An 18,677-nucleotide genomic window follows, 5' to 3' on the forward strand; every position below is an offset into this window, starting at 1 on the left:
TTCTTCTTCTTCTCTTTTCCTTCTTTCTTTTTCTTCTTCTTGCCATTTCGTCTTCTGATATTAACCCGTAAAAGCTGATAATTGTGATGGAAATAATGGTAGAGGATACGTGAAGCAATGACCCGCAGGTGTTGGATATTTTGCTAAGCAAATTCTAGAGTAGAAATTCATGGTTAGCAAAAAACAACACTGGAATCTCAGACAGATCAATGGCCAGGGTTATAAGGCCAGTATAGTCCCTGCAGCTGAAGGCGGAATAGATGAAACCCAAGGGTACCCACTTCAGTTTATACCCTAGGATTAACCATGGACAGGAGGATAGGAGAGCCAACAGCGCCAATGGGAATGCTCCACATAAGAACATCTCGCTCGGTCGAGACTCAGGAACTGCAGGTGGAGCTAGACCGTCATCGCACGACTGCAGAGCACAGAAGAATTAAAACAAAGTCTCTTAAAAATGCTTACCGGATCGGGACTTGGAATGTTAGTACCTTGTTACAAAAATGAAAAAAAACAACAACAACAACAACGTGGAAAAGGAAGTGAAAAGAATGATTAGCGTGATAGCATAATCATATTTTCCGGAGGAGAAGAAAAGGAAAAGGGAGTAACGGTGATGCTGAATAAAATTGGAGTCAGGAATCTGCTAGGATACTGTGCAATATCAAATAGGGTATTGTGTGTTAAGTTAAATGGACATCCGTTTAATATTAGCATCATACAAGGTTATGCCCCAAAAAGACTCAACAGAGCAAGAAATAGAAAGTTTTTATTATCAAATCGATGTAAATCATAAGATGCAAAGATCGTTATGTTATGTTATGTTATCTAAATGCAAAAGAGGGAAAAGGAAGAAACGGAAATGTAGTGGGTCCATACGGTCTGTGAGAAATAAACGAAAGAGGTGAACAGTGGATGGAGTGGTGTTCTGAAAAAGGCTGTCACCAACACATGGTTTGAACATCCCCCGAGAAAGCTGTGAACATGGAAGAGTCCAGGTGACAGAACTAGAAATCAAATTGATTACATAACTCTCAACAGGAGGTGCAGGAACGCGGCTAGGCAGGCAACAACATAACCCGGTGCGGATTGCGATGGCGACCTTAACCCAGTAGTCGCAACAATCAAGATGAAATTGAAGAAACAAAAACCGATGAAGACTAAAGAGGAAAATATAGACCTTGAAAAACTAAACTGGAAATTAAAAATAGATATGAAATTTATGTAAATTTTCGTTTTGCGAATTATGAACACATAATGAATGAAAGTGCAACAAAAATAATTCCTGAAGGGCACAAAAAATAAAATAGAAATGGACGAATAAACAAATTCTAGATCTCATGGAAGAAAGGAGGAAAGTGAAACAAAAATCAGAAAAAAATAGAATATTAAACGAAATAATCAAGAAGAAATGTCTGGAGGAAAAGGAGAAGCGGTTAAATGAAGAGTGTGAAGGGATAGATGGTGGTTTGGTTTGCGAAGTTCTAGCTTCGCCCGGGCCTTCTAGATATGGCCCGGCCTGTGTCAGCTTTTTACGGCTGTCTCATTGAGTTGTCTGACACTCGGTGCTTACCGTGGCGGCGGAATTGCCAGCAGGCGCTCCTGCCGCCATGGTGTAAGCATTTCGCATAGCCTCTTTACCAGCACGGCTGCTGTTGTGGGCGGTCCCTGTCTCAGGAATTGTGTATGGTCACAATTTTCTAGGTAGTGGACTAGTGTGGCGTTCGGCTCGCCCCAGTGCTTGCAGCACCTTTCATCGCGTTCGATTGTTGGGATAATCTGCCATGCACAGTGGTAACCTAGGCGCATTCTGTGAAGAATGACTTCGGTACCTCTGTTGCTTACTTCAGAGAGTGCCAGTGGTTCATAGCCTGTGGCGTCTGAGTACCAGCTGGCCGAGGGGGAGGTTCTCGTTTCCTCTCTGTGGAGCTGCCGTAGGAAGGTACGACCGACCAAGGCACACTTCTCCATAAGTAATTTTCGGCTCGGTTTTATCGTCATGGGATTTGGGGGCATACCCCTGCCAGCGACGGCTAGTCTGTCAGCAAGCTCGTTCCCTCTGATGCCGATGTGGTTTGGGACCCAGTTGATGATAATTCTTCTACCCTGAGCAAGAATTATCTGTGCCATTGTGAGAATCCTGGTCAGTAGGTAGATGTTGTCTGTGGGTCTGTGTGTATGACCACGTGTCCTTCCCTTAGGGACGCGTGGCCTAGGGCTCCCATGATTGCAACTGCCTTTGCCTGTAGCGAGGAGGCGTTGTCTGTTACTCTCATGGATCGCGTGGCATCCCTAGCTGCAAAGCCGGCGCCTGCAGTGTGGCTCAAGGGATCGACCGATCCATCCGTGTAGTATGTTCTACTACCCGGAGGAGTGATGGCTGCAATGACCCTGTGGGCTTCTGCCTTTAGGCTAGGCATGGGGTATAGGCTCTTTTTCATTGACAGGCTCATTATGTTGAACTCTATCAGGCTCAGTGCCCACGGCGGGGCTTCGGCAAAGTCGGGGTGGGGGGAGTCCATGCCCTTAGCAAGAAGCTGTTCTTTGAGCTGATGGCGTATCAACACCCTGGCTGTATTAGACAGCCAGGAGTTGTTTGCAACGAGCTCGTTGTCTTGTTCGAGGCATCTGACTAATTTTTGTCTTAGGCTTGTGTTCCTGGGAGCCTGGATGACCTTTGACAGGAATTGTGTTGCCGTTAGATCGATTCGTGAGTCCAGGGGGAGAAGGTTTGCCTCCATCAGGAGGTTGAGGACCTTCGTCCACCTCGGGGCACCCAGAATGATCCTGGCAGCTTCATTTTGGACTGTCTCTAATTTGTCTGTGTGCTTTTTCTTTGCAGCAATTAGAGCGACTGAGGCATAGTCCACAATGGGCCGGACAGCATGTACATAGAATGATCTTAGTACTTTGTGTCTGGCCCCTATGCGTCTCCCAGTCATTGCTCTCATGACGGACAGTCTTGCTTTGGTTCGGTCAACCAGGTACTGGACCTCCTTCTGGAAGGAGAGGGTCCGGTCTATCCTTACCCCAAGGTATAGGTACTCCTGGACCCATTCTAATTCCACTCCCTGGATTTTCAGTCTTGTGCCGCGAACTCTCTGTCTCAGAGCCATGGCTTTGGATTTGGCTGCAGAGATCTTTAGTCCTGTCCTACAACACTCCTCTGACTCGAGGTCCAAACAACGCTGGGCTTTATTCTGGCTGCGTAGTCCAGTGGAGGTGATAGCGAGATCGTCTGCATACGAGATAATCTGGCACCCCACTGGGAGGTTTATGTTGAGGATGCAGGACATTAAAGTGTTGAATAGGGCTGGACTGAGAACCCCACCCTGTGGCGTTCCATTTTCGAGCGGCATGTGCTGCGATAGGTGACCCTGGAATTTGACATTGGCAGTCCTGTTCCTGAAGTAGTCACCTATCCAAGCCAAGAGCTTTCCTCTGATTCCCTTCTGGATCAGGCTTTCCTGAATGGCAAGCGGACTTGCCAGTTCAAAAGCCTTCTCCAGGTCAAGGAATACCACCACAGCTGGGCCCTTGCTGATTGTGCTTAAGAGCGTGGCTATGCTGTGTGCTGTGCCCATGCCCCTTGTGAACCCGTGGAGGTGTTCGTGCGGGGGTCCCGTTTTCCATTGAAGCTGGTTTAGTACCATCTTCTCAGCCGTCTTGGCCAGGCAGCTGAGCAGAGAGATGGGGCGGTACTTCCCCTGCTCCTTTAGTTTTGGGACGGGAACTATGGTAGCCCTCTTCCAACTCTGGGGTAGAGTGGAAGTTTCCCAGGACTTGTTGATGAGTTGCAAGAGTGCACGCTCACCTGCTAGTCCTAGGTGGGAAATAATGGGGTACGAGATCCCATCAGAGCCTGGGGCTGTGTTGGAACTGGTTTTATAGGCTTTCCTTAGTTCCCTCGGAGAAAAGATAACGTCTGAGTTATCGGGTTCGGCTGCCCTTTCTCTGATCTGAGCGTGTCTGTCTGGCTGTAGACGCTCTTGTCTTGTCCTCAGCTCGGCTGCCAGACTGTTGCTGCTCGTTCTCGCAGAGAACTCGTGCGCCAGTCTGTTAGTCTCTGTTTGTGGGTCGTGATGGGTGCACCTCGGGGCTGAGCGGCTGGTAGCTCGCTAGACCCGTTGCCACAGCTCTGAAAGAGTGGTTTGGTGGTCGAAGGACTCATACCATTCCAGCCACTTTTCCTGCCTGACTCTGTTTCCTTGGCATCCGTGACAGCTTCCCTTAGGAGGGATAAGTTGTCAGGGGTTCTTTGCCTTCGGAATAGTTTTCGGCACATGTTCACCCTGTGGTTGACCTCCCTGATCTCGTCATTGAAGTACCAGGCGTCTTTGTGACTTCTGGACCCAGGCCGAGTTTTGGGTATGGTCTGTGAGGCTGCTTCATTAATGGCGTTTAGCAGGCTAGCTTCGAGCACTTCCACATTTTCACTTTGTGGGGGATCGTTGCATCTCAGACAGAGGGCCAAGGTGTTTTGAAACACCTGCCAGTTGGCCTTGTCTGTTTTCCATCTTGGATTCGGTCTTAGGATTTCGGCTGGGCCAGCATCCATGAGGGTAGTTATAGTGCCGTAATGGTCACTTGTGACGGTCTCATCGACACACCAGCCAATCCTCCCCACCAGAGTCGCAGTGGCCAGGGTGAGGTCTAGGACCCCTCCTCTGACATGCATTGGCTCTTGGGTGTTGAGGAGAGCGATCTCAGGGAATGTCTCTAGCACGTCGGCTATGTGATAGCCGGCCGCATCCGGTGCCTGGCAGGGAGCCAGGATGGGGTGGTGTGCATTGAAGTCTCCCCCTATGATCACTCGGTCGTGTGCAGCAGAAGCACAGACCTGACTGATGTCTAAGCTTCTACAGCGTGGCCGGCTGTACACGTTATACAGTTTGAGGGGCCCCCCGGCCAGGTGAACCTCGACGGCAAGGGATTCAACATCGTCTCCACAGTGCGATGCATCGGCTATTGCGGAGCAGGGGATTGTTGCTCTCACAAGGGTGATCAAGCCTCTCTTGCCAGGTGTTCGTGGCAGTGTGAAGGCATGGTACCCTGAGAAGCGAACAGTGTCCACTGTTAATGTCTCCTGGAGCATGACAATGTCAATGTTCCTTGATCGCACTACTGCTTGGAGAAAAGCGTTCTTTGCAGAGAAGCTATTGATGTTCCACTGTAGGATGCTTAGATGGTGTGTCATGATGTTACTCAGTGATAGTTACATCAGAGACATCGTTGGAGTCTGACAACTCCATTGCGAGGTCCTAGCTGGTTGAGGGCTCCTCGTCTGTTGTCAGGCTATCCTTGGGTCCACTGGGGGGTGGAGAGCCTTTGGTAGCTCTGACTTTGGTTGGTTCGGCTTTTCTCTCAGGCTTTTTCTTGGCTGGCCTTGCTGGCCTTGCCTGGGCAAGGTCAGCGTGATCTGGCTCTGGCAGCACAGATTCAGCCTGTTTTGGCTCTGCCTGTGAAGGTATGGCCTGGTTTGGAGTGGGGAGGGGAGTCTCGTCCTGGGGTGAGGGTGAGGCTGGTTTTGCTCTAACCAGCTTTCTTCCCTTCAGGACTGCGACAGTCTGGGTCATTGCCGTCATGGCGACCGAAACTGCCTTCTCGGCCTCCTCACTCGACCTCCCCAGGGCTGTTGCTACTGCTGAGACAACAGCAGTTAACAGGAGAGTCATATCGTCCTCGTCAAAGAGGAGATGATCATCTGTTGGGGAGGTTTTTGTGGAGCTCTTGGAAACTTTTTTCTGTAGTTTCTTTTTCTGCACCTTTGGCATTGTCGGAAACTCCTTTTTGTTGGAGACATCCGGTGTCGGCTGGGGGGCGGCTTCCTTCCTCTTAAGAGGTCGGGAGGCCTTTTCGCTTTTGTTCCTTCCCCAGACATGGGTGCCCGGTGGGGCAGGAACAAAGTCTGGTCGGTTTTGAGCAACCTCTTGTCGCCTGAGGGCCGCCTCTTTCCTGACAGAGCATGTCAGGCTCCAGGTATGATGCTTCTTGGCACAGTTGGGACATTTGGCTGTTGTGTCCCTCTTTTCCTCTTTGTATGCCTTGAGGCATACCTCTGTGTTGTGTGCCTTGCTACAGACACCCCATTTAGGCTTGGCTGTACAGTTAGCCTGTTGGTGACCATATTTCTGGCACTTGAAACACCGAAGTGGTTCTGGCACATACGTTTGAAGGTTGTAGGTGCCCCAGTTACCCAGATCAAGGGTAGTGGTTGGGGCACCTTTCATGGTCACCAGGACTTGCCTGGTTAGGGTCTTCCCCTTCGACATTCGGGAAGCCTGCACGACCTGTGGGTGTGAAGCGATCAGCTCCACATCGTACGAGACTGAGAAGCCAAGTAGCACCATCTTGGTTCTCTTTTCCTCGGGACTTAGTGGGGAAAGACTCACTTTCCTCCCATCGGCTAGCTCCTTCGTTTCCCGGAGGAAATTCAAGGTAGCTTGATCTTTGGGCATTATGATCATGCCCTGATCTCGGGCGACCCGGATCGACAACCGGATTTTCCGTTGCAACTCCAATGCCCTGACCAATTGGTAGGCATTGTCGAAGCCTTCGGGTTTAGCTGGCACTTTGAACTGGGCGAACGTTTAGGGGGTCCCGACTCTTCATCAGAGTCGGTCTCCGGCCTCGGACGCTTCAGCCAGCCCTTTCGGCTTTCGGGCTTGTTTGTGGAGGCAGCAGCTAAAGCAGGCTGGTTCAGCCTGCTCTCCCCTCTCAATCGGGGAGGCAGTCTGAGAACTCAGGGGCCTCCCTGGCTTAGCTGTTGGCCTGGAGAGGCCAGCTCGCGAGTCAAGATGTCTGACTATTCGGTGGACAGACCCATTGGCTTCGGTCTTGTCCACCTTAGCAGCAGGGGTGACAGTGTCATCCTGTGCATGGGGCTTTCTTTTGCCACCAGAAGGCACATATGGATTCGTGGTGACTGCCGTGGTCTGGGCCTTGCACGGTTCGTCAACATTTTTATCAGTCTGTTGGGGGTGTTTTATACTGTTTTCCATAAATTGGTAAGTGCTTCATCCTCTCACGCCCCCACCCACCACGGAGTCCAACAAGGGGAAGCTGAGTGTCAGAACCAGTGTCTAACAGCAACAGGAGTGATGAGAGGATATACGCAGCCAATAGCCATTGTGACGGCGCTCACGGACCATTGTGAGTGCCAATGGCGGCATGACTGCTTGACCCTAGCCTCCCGGGGGAGACCAGCCGATTGACCGTGACCGGGCCGGGATCAGGCCGCCTGTCTTGCTGGAATAGAGGACCAAAGAGGCGTGTTGCTAGCCGCAGGGCGTACTCGTTCACGGCATCGCTCAATCTCCAGGACTCCTGTCTCCACAGCGCACAAGGCTGCCACGCACGGCAAACGCGTGGGTAGGTGTAAACCCCTGGGGAGAGACCAGAAGGGATGCCCTTCCACCTACCAGACATCATTGTTTGGCGCACTTTTGCTCAGCCCTCTGAGGCAGCCACCCAAAGGTTGCTTCACTGCAGTGAGGGAAGAGGAGTCTTGCACTTTTACCAGGCAGTTCCTTTCATCCCTCTGAAGCAACCACCCAAAGGTTGTTTCACCTCAGTGAGGGAAGGGAGGTTTTGCGTTCTTGCCAGGCAGTTCCTTACATTCCTCTGAAGCATCCACCCAAAGGTTGTTACACCTCAGTGAGGAAGGAAAGGACCTGTGTCTTTTCGAGGGGATTCCTCTTTCCCTCTGAGACAGCCACCCAAAGGCTGTTTCACCTCAGTGAGGGAAGGGAGGTTTTGCACTTTTTGCCAGGCAGTTCCTTTCATCCCTCTGAAGCAACCACCCAAAGGTTGTTTCACCTCAGTGAGGAAGGATAGGACCTGTGTCTTTTCAAAATGTTTCCCCCTTCCCTCTGAAGCAGCCATCCAAAGGCTGTTTCACCTCAGTGAGGGAAGGGGGGTTTTGTCCTTTTGCCAGCTGGTTCCTTTCATCCCTCTGAAGCAACCATCCAAAGGTTGTTTCACCTCAGTGGGAGGGGGGGGGCGGTACTCGGAAACCATTCCGGACGTCTAGACGGGAGCGGTCGCCTGTGTGAAGGGCAGGGCCACAAACCGACCGAGAAGCGGGGCGGCACGGGGAATGGTTACCCCGGCGGCCCCCGGCCGGCTGCGTGGCGCGAGCCCGCGACCTTTGCTGTAGAGCGTAAGGGATAGAGAGATTGAAGAATGCAGGTACTAATGAAATCTATAGGGACATCAAAGAAATGACAGGCAAGAAAACATACAGCGCCAGTGGATGTATAAAAGCTAAAGATGGTACGCTTATAATGGAAAAAAGATGACCTTCTGAAAAGATGGTCAGAATACATAGAAGATCTTTTTGCGGATGAAAGGGGGAACAAACCAACCCTCAAAAACAAAAATATAGGACCGGATATAATAGACACAGAAAGAGAACAATCAAAAAGACGACAAAGGGAAAGGCTCCAGATGCAGACCAATTACAGATTGAAATGATAGAAGCTTCAGGGATGGTAGGAAAAGGCAAATAGAAGGAAATAATTAATGAAATATACACAAAAGGAAACATACCCGTAGACCTACTAAGATCGATTTTCATAGCAATACCGAAAAAAGCCTGGGGCAACGGAATATGAATTCCAAAGGGCAATAAGTCTAATTAGTCATATTATCAAGATCCTTTTAAGAATTTTAATGTATAAAGCAAAGAATAGGGTAAAAGCAGAGATTGGAGACAGTCAGTGCGGTTTTGTGGAGGAAAAGGGCACCCGAAATGCAAATTTTCTACTAAGAACAGCAACAGAAAGAGCAACAGAGATGCAACAAGACTTGTACATGTGTTTTATAGATTTCACAAGAGCTTTTGATAAAGTTCATCACGAGAAATTATTTAAAATTCTATGCAGTATAGATATAGACGGAAGGGATCTGAGGATTATTAGAAACATTTATTGGGAACAAGAAGCAACAACTAGACATGAAGGAGAACGAGGTGAGCGGAAAAGATTAAAAGAGGCGTCAGGCAGGGATGTGTCCTGCCCCCACATGTATTTTCTCTCAACAACGAAATTATTTTAAGGAAATTGGAGAACCTACCGGGAATCAAAACTGGAGGCAGATGCGTCAACAATATATGATATGCAGATGTCACTGCACTGATAGCATCAAATGAGAAGACCTCCTGACACTTGTAATAAAGTCGTGGCAGAAAGCGAGAACATGGGACTTACATCAAACAGCAAGAAAACATACAGTGGTAACATCAAAGAAAAAAGATACACCGAGATGCAATATTAAAATAGCAGATCACGTATTACAACAAGTAAACAAATTTGATTACCTGGGAAGTATCATAACCGAAAATTCAAGTAGTAATATTGAAATTAAAAGAAAGATAAGGGCGGTAAAGGGAACTTTTGGGAAAATGAGAAACATTCCCACAAACAGGAAAATGACGTTTAGTGTAAGAGTTAGAACACTAAAATGCTACGTTTGGTCGGTCTTGAAATAAGGGCGCGAAACTTGGAATTTGACCAAAAAAATAAAAGCGTATAGAAAGTTTTGAAATGTGTAATTTAAGGAGGATGGAAAGATTTAGCTAGACAGAAAAAAAAAAACGAACAAATTAAAAAGTAGTGACAGACAAAGGATGGAAGAGACAGCTTCTCAACGAAGTGAAAGAACAGCAAATGAAATTTACAAGCCACATTATCAGAGCAAACAAGCATCTAATCCTAACAAGAAGAATAGAAGGAAAACGAGCAAGAGGGAGACAGAGAAGGAAACAAATGGCCGCTATCAAGAACTGTCCAGGAGCAAGGGACAACGAAGAGCTCATACGCTGGTGTCAGAATGGAGAGGTTAGGAGGTTGTGGTCGCCGACGCCGTAAAAGCATGACGCATCAAGAAAAGGAACGATTGTCGAAACATTTACAATGATAGTACCAACAATAATTATGTTAATTATGTTAAGATAATTACAACGGCGATTATGATGATGGTGATGATAATAAAGATAATAATAACGATGATAGTATAAAATGATGATGATGATGATGATGATAATGTAATGATAATAATAATGATGATAATGATGATGGTGATTATAATAGTAATAATAATAATGATAATAATAATAACAATATTGATAATGACTAATAATGATAATGATAGTAATGATAATAATAATGATAATGATTATAATAATGACAATAATAATAATAATAATAATGATAATAATAATAATAATAATAATTATGACGATAATAATAATAATAATAATAATAATGATAATAATAATAATAATAATAATAATGATGATCATTATACAAATTAGGATAATAATGACAATATCGATAAAGATAATGATAAAGGCAATAGCACTAACGATAATGTTAATGACACTGCCACTATTACTAATACAGCCTCAGCTGTAAATGTATAAGGAAAGTAATGACAGAAATGACAATGAGGCAACTCCGACGAAGGAAACACAAGAAAGTACCACAGATGACTTCCTACTGTCCTGGATAATTCATTTTAAAGCTTAATAGACACGGGGCCTCTTAATTAATATCAATTATAAGTCCTAGTAAGTTGGACAGAGTTGCTGAGCTGGTAAAACGTTTCATCGAAATCCTTTTAAGATAACAATGATAATAATATGAAAAAAATATATATACATTAGAATAGCCTCGACTCTTGGAGGAATCGAGATTAGATAAACTGTTTACACCAGACAGATTCATGAGTAATTTCATTTCCGGTGAGATCTCGTCGTCAATTTTTTTTTTTTTTTTAGGTCATAAGTAAGGACGGCCATAGCAACCGTAGGGGAAGGGGGTGTGTGTATAAAATATTGCCTAACCCATATCGAGCTTGAATTTGCAAAAGAAATTAGATACGTGTCTGTCTGTGTAGAAATCGTATAGAGATTATAACAGAGAAACTTTAATCAGTATCTGTCTTTCAAAATCACTTAGAGATTATAATATAAATGTTTAATCTGTAACTGATGCCCACAGAATGATAACCGATTTACTCTTTTCCTAAGAAATGTGCATTGCTTCTCACGAATTCATTACAGAAAAAAAATATTCCATTCATTTGTGTAAAGAATCCTATCTATCTACCAATTAATGTGTGTGTGTATGTGTGTGTGTGTATGTGTGTGTGTGTGTGTTTGTGTGTGTGTTTATGTGTGCTGATTATCTTTCTAAAATTTCCTTTGATGCCCTTTACATTATCTTATATCATCCATGTAACTTAAGATAAAAGTTAAGAATATCTGTGTTTTATCCCCAGTCTCCCCTTCTTTGTATCCCCCAAACAAATTTTTTTTTTACCTTTTCGATATAAAATTCCATACACGCGATATGACAGAAGCATAGTTAAACAGTAAATTCATTACATCGGGTTTTTTCCCATTAAAAAAGGACACTATTTTCGAACTGGGATATGAAGCTATCTTAAATATGTGATAATTTTATGATTATGAAAATGTCAGGATGCTGGTTCATGGAGTTAATGATAAAGAGTGTTAATTATCATTCAATCGTGTACTGTACACTTTGTATGTTACGAATCCTTTGTCATAGCTTGTTTTTAAGGAGACTTTACTTGAAAGGATGATGCTATACTTTCAAAATAAGATAATGATATTCCTTAGAAGGGATTTGATATAACTTATACATATCACCAAATCAATTATAACATTTGACCATCCATTATAAAGAAATGGAAAAATATTTACGCTCGTAACTTACATGTCGGAGGAGGCTGTTAAAGATAATGGAAATTACAAAGCACAAATAGACCGACAACAGTATTTGAACAAAGAAAAAAATAAATATGTGGTACATAACAAAGTCAATATAAAAAATAAAAAAAAAAAACTCAGGAAAAAAAATGCGCTCGTAATCTCTCCTTGTTTACCTCCCGGAGCAGACGCCGAAAAAGAGTCGAGATTCAGCCGAAAAGTTCACGTTTTTCTCAAGTTAATAAAGGTTGTCGCTTTCTTAATATGATCCGAAGACCTCGTGGGTATGATATAAAAGCTACGCATTTGTGTTCTGAAATAATCGACGGTTAAGGACAACCTGTTCCTAAGTGTCTATTTTTGGTGTGAATTTTGGGAATAGCTCAGTGTTGTTGTTGGGAAATAAAATGAAATAAATGCGTAAATATGAATGAAATCCGCTTCTTTACGTGATTAATGCGTGTTTTATATGTATTTTTCTTTATTATAACCCGTCGACTATTTTAAACTTAACGTAACAAAGCTGATATCTTTAAGCTTTTGCTAAGTCTGTGGCCTGAACATAGTTTGGGTATTGTGAAAGTAGATGCCATTGACGATTATCTGCTCTTTGAGTTTTATAAAGCACTCTGTATAATAAAAGAATGCATCAAAGATTTTGTGATGAGTGATATGCTTTTTCAGGCCTCTATAGACAGACACAGATGCAGACTCAGACACATACGCAGACGCAGACGCAGACGCAGACGCAGACGCAGACGCAGACGCAGACGCAGACGCAGACGCAGACGCAGACGCAGACGCAGATGCAGACGCAGACGCAGACGCAGACAGACATACATACATAGACGAAGACAGACATAGACGAAGACAGACAGACAAAGACGAAGACAGACAGACAAAGACGAAGACAGACAGACAAAGACGAAGACAGACAGACAAAGACGAAGACAGACAGACAAAGACGAAGACAGACAGACAAAGACGAAGACAGACAGACAAAGACGAAGACAGACAGACAAAGACGAAGACAGACAGACAAAGACGAAGACAGACAGACAAAGACGAAGACAGACAGACAAAGACGAAGACAGACAGACAAAGACGAAGACAGACAGACAAAGACGAAGACACACACAGACAACGACGAAGACACACACAGACAACGACGAAGACACACACAGACAACGACGAAGACACACACAGACAAAGACGAAGACACACACAGACAAAGACGAAGACACACACAGACAAAGACGAAGACACACACAGACAAAGACGAAGACACACACAGACAAAGACGAAGACACACACAGACAAAGACGAAGACACACACAGACAAAGACGAAAGACACACACAGACAAAGACAAAGACACACACAGACAAAGACAAAGACACACACAGACAAAGACAAAGACAAAGACACACACACACACACACACACACACACACACACACACACACACACACACACACACACACACACACACACACACACACACACACACACACACACACACACACACACACACACACACACACACACACACACACACACACACACACACACACACACACACACACACACACACACTATAACCAAGTCAGACAGATAGACATAGTTATGGATTCAAAAACAGACATTAAGATAACTTTTACTTTTGTTTGGATTACTGGAATAGAAAATTATCATGTAGTGAATAAACTATTTTTCATGCCTTTGTCATATGTATGTATATATGTTTCAAGCTTCCAATATGCAGAACTTAAATATCTTAATATTAATTATAGGTCTTCTCTTTTCATAATACAAATGTACTGCATATGTAAATAATGTAGTTTCTGAATTGTTTGCTGGATAAAAATCTTATGATGGTAATATTTTCAGAGTGACGGTACCTCAGCTGGCAGTTGTTACTTTTGTGGGCATCCTTGGAGGTGTGTACATCTGGAAGCCTTTGCTAGTGAAGTTCAAGGCAGAACAGGCTGGGAGCTCGTCAGGTGCTGCACCTGCTGCTGAGTGAAGCAAATACAACTTTGAGTGAGATTGTCATACAAGTTAGGATAGCAACAAGGCTGTAGGTTGAAGGTATATGTGGAGAGAGGTATAAGTTATAACCTGAAGCAAGATGGCGACACCAGCAGCTGGAAAATATCCCATCTTAACGTCAGCTCTTTTTACATCATTAACCATTATTTTTGGGTAAGTATTTTCCTGTTACTATGTTTAGATTAATAAGATTAATTTGATATGGTGTTCCATTGGCAGTAAAGTGGTAGAGTCTGAATAAGTAACTGTATTACATTTTTTTCCCCCTCATTTGAAAATTGATTTCCAGCTTATTTAGAATTCTCATACTGGATATTCTTGATTTGGCATTTACATATTATCCTCTCTTGGTGGTGTGTATATTTGGATCAGAAGGTAAAACCTCATATTGATTTATTATAAATCCCAGAAACAGATTAGCAAATGATTACATCCAGCATGAGTTAACTATTAACTATTATTAACTTATTAGTGCTTCATTGCCCAGTGTTCATTGGGACAAATTCAGAGAGAAGACATAAAGGAGAATGAATATCTTCACAGTGCAAGAGGTGTTTTTGGTGTATTGTAATTATATCATCATCAATCAAAAATATATATTTCTGTTGAAGATATAAATTGAAATGTGACAGATACATTCTTGTGCTGTAAAGATATTCACTCTCAGTCCTACTTTTTTTTCTTCTAAAAACATTGTCCATTATGCTTTTTTCACTAATGACTCCAGAAACATTTATTCATCAAGAAATCAATTACTACTTGACCTTACCTAGATGTGTCATTACTCGAGTTTTAAGGGGGGGTAGAATATTTGATTATTATTGCTATTATTATGATGATGTTAAGAGTAATGATGCTATAGCTGAAGATGGTAATGATGATTATAATAACCTGAACATGAGCATGAGCATGGCCATGAACAGGAACACGAACAAAACTAACAGCAGCTGCAACAATAACGGTGATGATGACGACATAAATGTTAATGATAATAAAAGTAAAAAAATTCAAGGTGAGCTCAAGGAAGCCTAGTAATTAACCCGTTGGATCTGGATGCTTCACTACCATCAAGTGGCTTGTAGGCCGGGCACACATGGACACTAGTGTACAGTAGCAAGACTCCATGCCTCCCCTTTGCAGTGTTATTTTCTCTTTTTCTGCATAAGTGTTTTTTGCCATTTTCCAGTGTCTATATTTGTCATTCAGTTTGCTTTATCCAGATGGTAATTGGCTGTTTTCCATATGATTTCTCTGGGTAGTCTATAACTCCGTTCAACTCAGAAATAATAATAAGAAACATTTTGTTATTTGTGTCATTAATTTTTTTTTCTGGATATTCATTTTTCTGTAATAAAACCCACACTGCTGGTCACAGTGGCCAGGAATAGGATCCTTAGTATCAAACTGAAAATGGTGTCCTCCCTGGAGCAGGCACTTTTCCAGTTGTGGCTCACAGATGGTGCATTCCACTGTAATTTATTAATGGAAATAATTTCTGAGCTCCTTCCTAAATGCCAAATGAATCTAATCACCCTCCAAGGGCTTTGTGCACTTGTGGCAAGTTATTCCCATCACCCAAACCTTCAGTCGAAATGCTCACAGTGGCAGATTTGTGTTACCCTGGGCCACTGCCATATTTTTACATGATGGTGTGTTCATGTCACTTGTCCCTCAAGCCAAATTTTTCCATGACGTGATGGGCACATCATCTTGATTGTAGGGGTTGATAAAGACATTGAACATCTCAGGTTCCAGTTGTCAGTGAGTTGAATATTTGTTACATGTTAGGGTCTATTTTAGCATAAATGTTTTATTTCATAAAGGTGTTGACACAGCTGAAAATATACAATAAATAAACAGATATTGGTAAATTTAGTCCTCACAGTTTATTTTTCTGCAGCGAATGCAGTGAAAGCATCTTTTATAATAGGTGTACGCGTTATATATAATGCAAGAAATCACACTTTGGTTAGATCTAATCTGTATATAAATAAGTAATAGACAAGATTTATTGGACAGTCTTTATAAAATGTACAATTCTTTTTATTATCTTCATTTACTGCCAAATCATTTGTTTTCTACGTATATGAATGTAAAATATGTCTGTTGCTAAAAATATTGATGATATATATTAACATTACTCCTCTTTGTCCTTGGTCATAGTTGTCAAAGTATCTGAATTTGTGTATTAATTGCTGTGTATGCCACCCAAAGCTGCAGTTATTTCTTATCATTTTGATTCTTTATACCCATCTAACTAATATATATTTAATATATTTAAGTATGTACTACCCATAAATACTATCATTGTCACATTTATGTATATGTACAAAACTGTTCAATGCTTATTATACAGGAACCAATGAAGGTCATTAAATAATGCATAAGTGTCATACAGATTGTCCATTTTCATTTCTGTCAATTTTTCCAGATACAAATGGTTCATTTCTCCATTCTTGACAAGGAGCCGGCGGGATAAGCAAGAAGAACTGGCAGAGCAAGTGTATAGTTTTGAAAGGAGAGATGTGGATGTGCCTCCAGGGGCTCAGAAGAGCTGAATATAACTGAGATATTTTTTAAATGTATATAGAAAGTTCTTCTGGTATTAAATATTTAATGAAGCTGCTTGTTTTTGTGTCTAAAATCTATTTCTTATTATAAATAATGCAGTGATTGTATTTCTGGGAAGAGTATTTTAAGAATGTGATTTTTAGAAGATTTAACTTTAAATGCATATTTATATAATCTTTATATAAGATATGCAGTAAAAATAAAGTTATAATTTACTTATAAAATGATGATATCATTTGGTGGAAGGAGACTGATGACTTTAGTGTATTTCTGATGATCTTGATATCATTTTAGAATAAGTTAATGAAACTGGTCTTTAAGGATATGGCCTATTTCATTAAGCCTTTGTATGCAGCCCGTTTTTTGTAGGAATATATGTAGGAATAATCCTTTGGGTCACTCCACTAACCTTGATATTACTCAAAGAGCCAGTCACTGCAATTCAGATGGGCTCCATTTCAGCTTTTTCTGGGTGGGCAAGGGGGGGAGGGTAGAGGAGTGAAATAAACAAATTCTTTTAACAATTCGCTATTCTAGGTGCATTTTTAACCTGTACATGTATATTTTAGTATAAAAAAAAGTTAAAGTTGTGGGCCTAGAGGGGGTAAGCTAGATCTTGAGGGGGGCAGAGTCCCAGATTTCAGTAAATGTCTTTTCACAAATGTTAATTTTCACATTCACAGACAATCATTCTCATATTATTTTCTGTTTATATTAGGAACTAGAATAATGATTCATATCATGTTCAGTTCAGTATGACCAGATTTTAAAAACATATTTATATATTTATACATTGAGATCATTTGATAATGCTGATGTTGCTAAAATATACCTGGAATATTTGTGTTGGTAAATTTGCTAGACAAACTGTTTTACTTTTCAATTCAACTTACGAGAATTTTGAAAAATGAAGATGAATAACAATAACTGATGATTCTGTTGAAAATATGAATGAATAATAGGTAAACTGATAACTGAATTTACATGTGAGATTCATGTCAAAGAAATTGCAAGTACAACAATGAAGGGAAGAACATATTCATGTGTTTTCTTGTTCTTACCCTCATTGTTCTACTAGCAATAACTGAAATAATACAGCAGTTATAACCTTCCAAAATCAAGTTTTTGTCATTAATACCATGTATTAAAAAAAACAAAAACTTTACATATATAATTCAAGAGTAATACCTCGGATTTGAGAGTCAAGACATCTGGAATTCTGCATCAAATTACCTGATTACTTACAAACATTCTTTCATAACAAGAATCTGCAGCAGTGTTGCATACAGCATGGTATTGAGGAGGGGGATGTCTTGGAATAATTTTTGTAACTAAACCTGTGTTCTTAAGGATAAAAAATGTTTTTTTTATCCTCGAAGACTCAAGGTTGCATGCAAGTCTCAGAATCTTTGGTTGTGAAGTGAATTTTGAATTTTTATTATTTTTTTCAATATCTTCAATCTATTTTGTGTTATTGGGGCTTCTTGTTTTCTTTGTTTTTATACAAAGACAGCTAAACAATTTCTTTACTTCCATTAATGCTTTTGGGCTACTACTAAGAGACACAGAAATGTTCCTCAGACATGTCTATTCTCCAATCAGAAATGAGTCATTGCAAAATCATTTTCAGCATCTTCCTATGGTGATAAAAGTACGAATTTTCTTATGAGAGAGAAAAAAAATTGATTTGGGAACTTATGCATTATGTGGACAACCTTTAAGTCGTGCAAAGTGATTTTATGTAGCCCAACTCTGATAAAGTAAAAAAAAAAAAAAAAAATACAAAATCAAATAAGAAAGAGAGAGAGCAATAAGAAAGAGAGAGAGATAACAAGAGATAGAGAAAGCAAGAAAGAGAGAGAGAAAGCAAGAGAGTGCAAAAGCAAGAAAGAGAGGGAGAAAGCAAGAAATAGAGAGACAGAAAGCAAGAAAGGGAGAGAGAGAAAGCAAGAAAGAGAGAGAGAGAAAGCAAGAAAGAGAGAGAAAACAAGCAAGAGAGGGAGAAAGCAAGAAAGAGAGAGAGAAAGCAAGAAAAAGAGGGAGAAAGCAAGAAAGAGAGAGAGAAAGCAAGAAATAGAGAGACAGAAAGCAAGAAAGGGAGAGAGAGAAAGCAAGAAAGAGGGAGAAATCAAGAAAGGGAGAGTGAGAAAGCAAGAAAGAGAGGGAGAAAGCAAGAAAGAGAGGGAGAAAGCAAGAAAGAGAGAGAGAAAGCAAGAAATAGAGAGACAGAATGCAAGAAAGGGAGAGAGAGAAAGCAAGAAAGAGGGAGAAATCAAGAAAGGGAGAGTGAGAAAGCAAGAAAGAGAGGGAGAAAGCAA

At 42.0% G+C, this 18,677-nt stretch overlaps 1 long non-coding RNA gene across 1 annotated transcript; it reads left to right on the forward strand.

Moving 5' to 3' along the window:
* The first annotated feature begins 11,883 nt into the window (after nt 1-11,883).
* On the forward strand, nt 11,884-16,409 carry LOC125034109. The gene is made up of 3 exons (XR_007115648.1): nt 11,884-12,021; nt 13,627-13,941; nt 16,220-16,409. It is a non-coding gene; the product is annotated as an uncharacterized LOC125034109 (long non-coding RNA).
* Nucleotides 16,410-18,677: the final 2,268 nt, after the last annotated feature.

This window comes from Penaeus chinensis, chromosome 17, assembly GCF_019202785.1.
Source record: "Penaeus chinensis breed Huanghai No. 1 chromosome 17, ASM1920278v2, whole genome shotgun sequence".
Taxonomy (NCBI): Eukaryota; Metazoa; Arthropoda; class Malacostraca; order Decapoda; family Penaeidae; genus Penaeus; species Penaeus chinensis.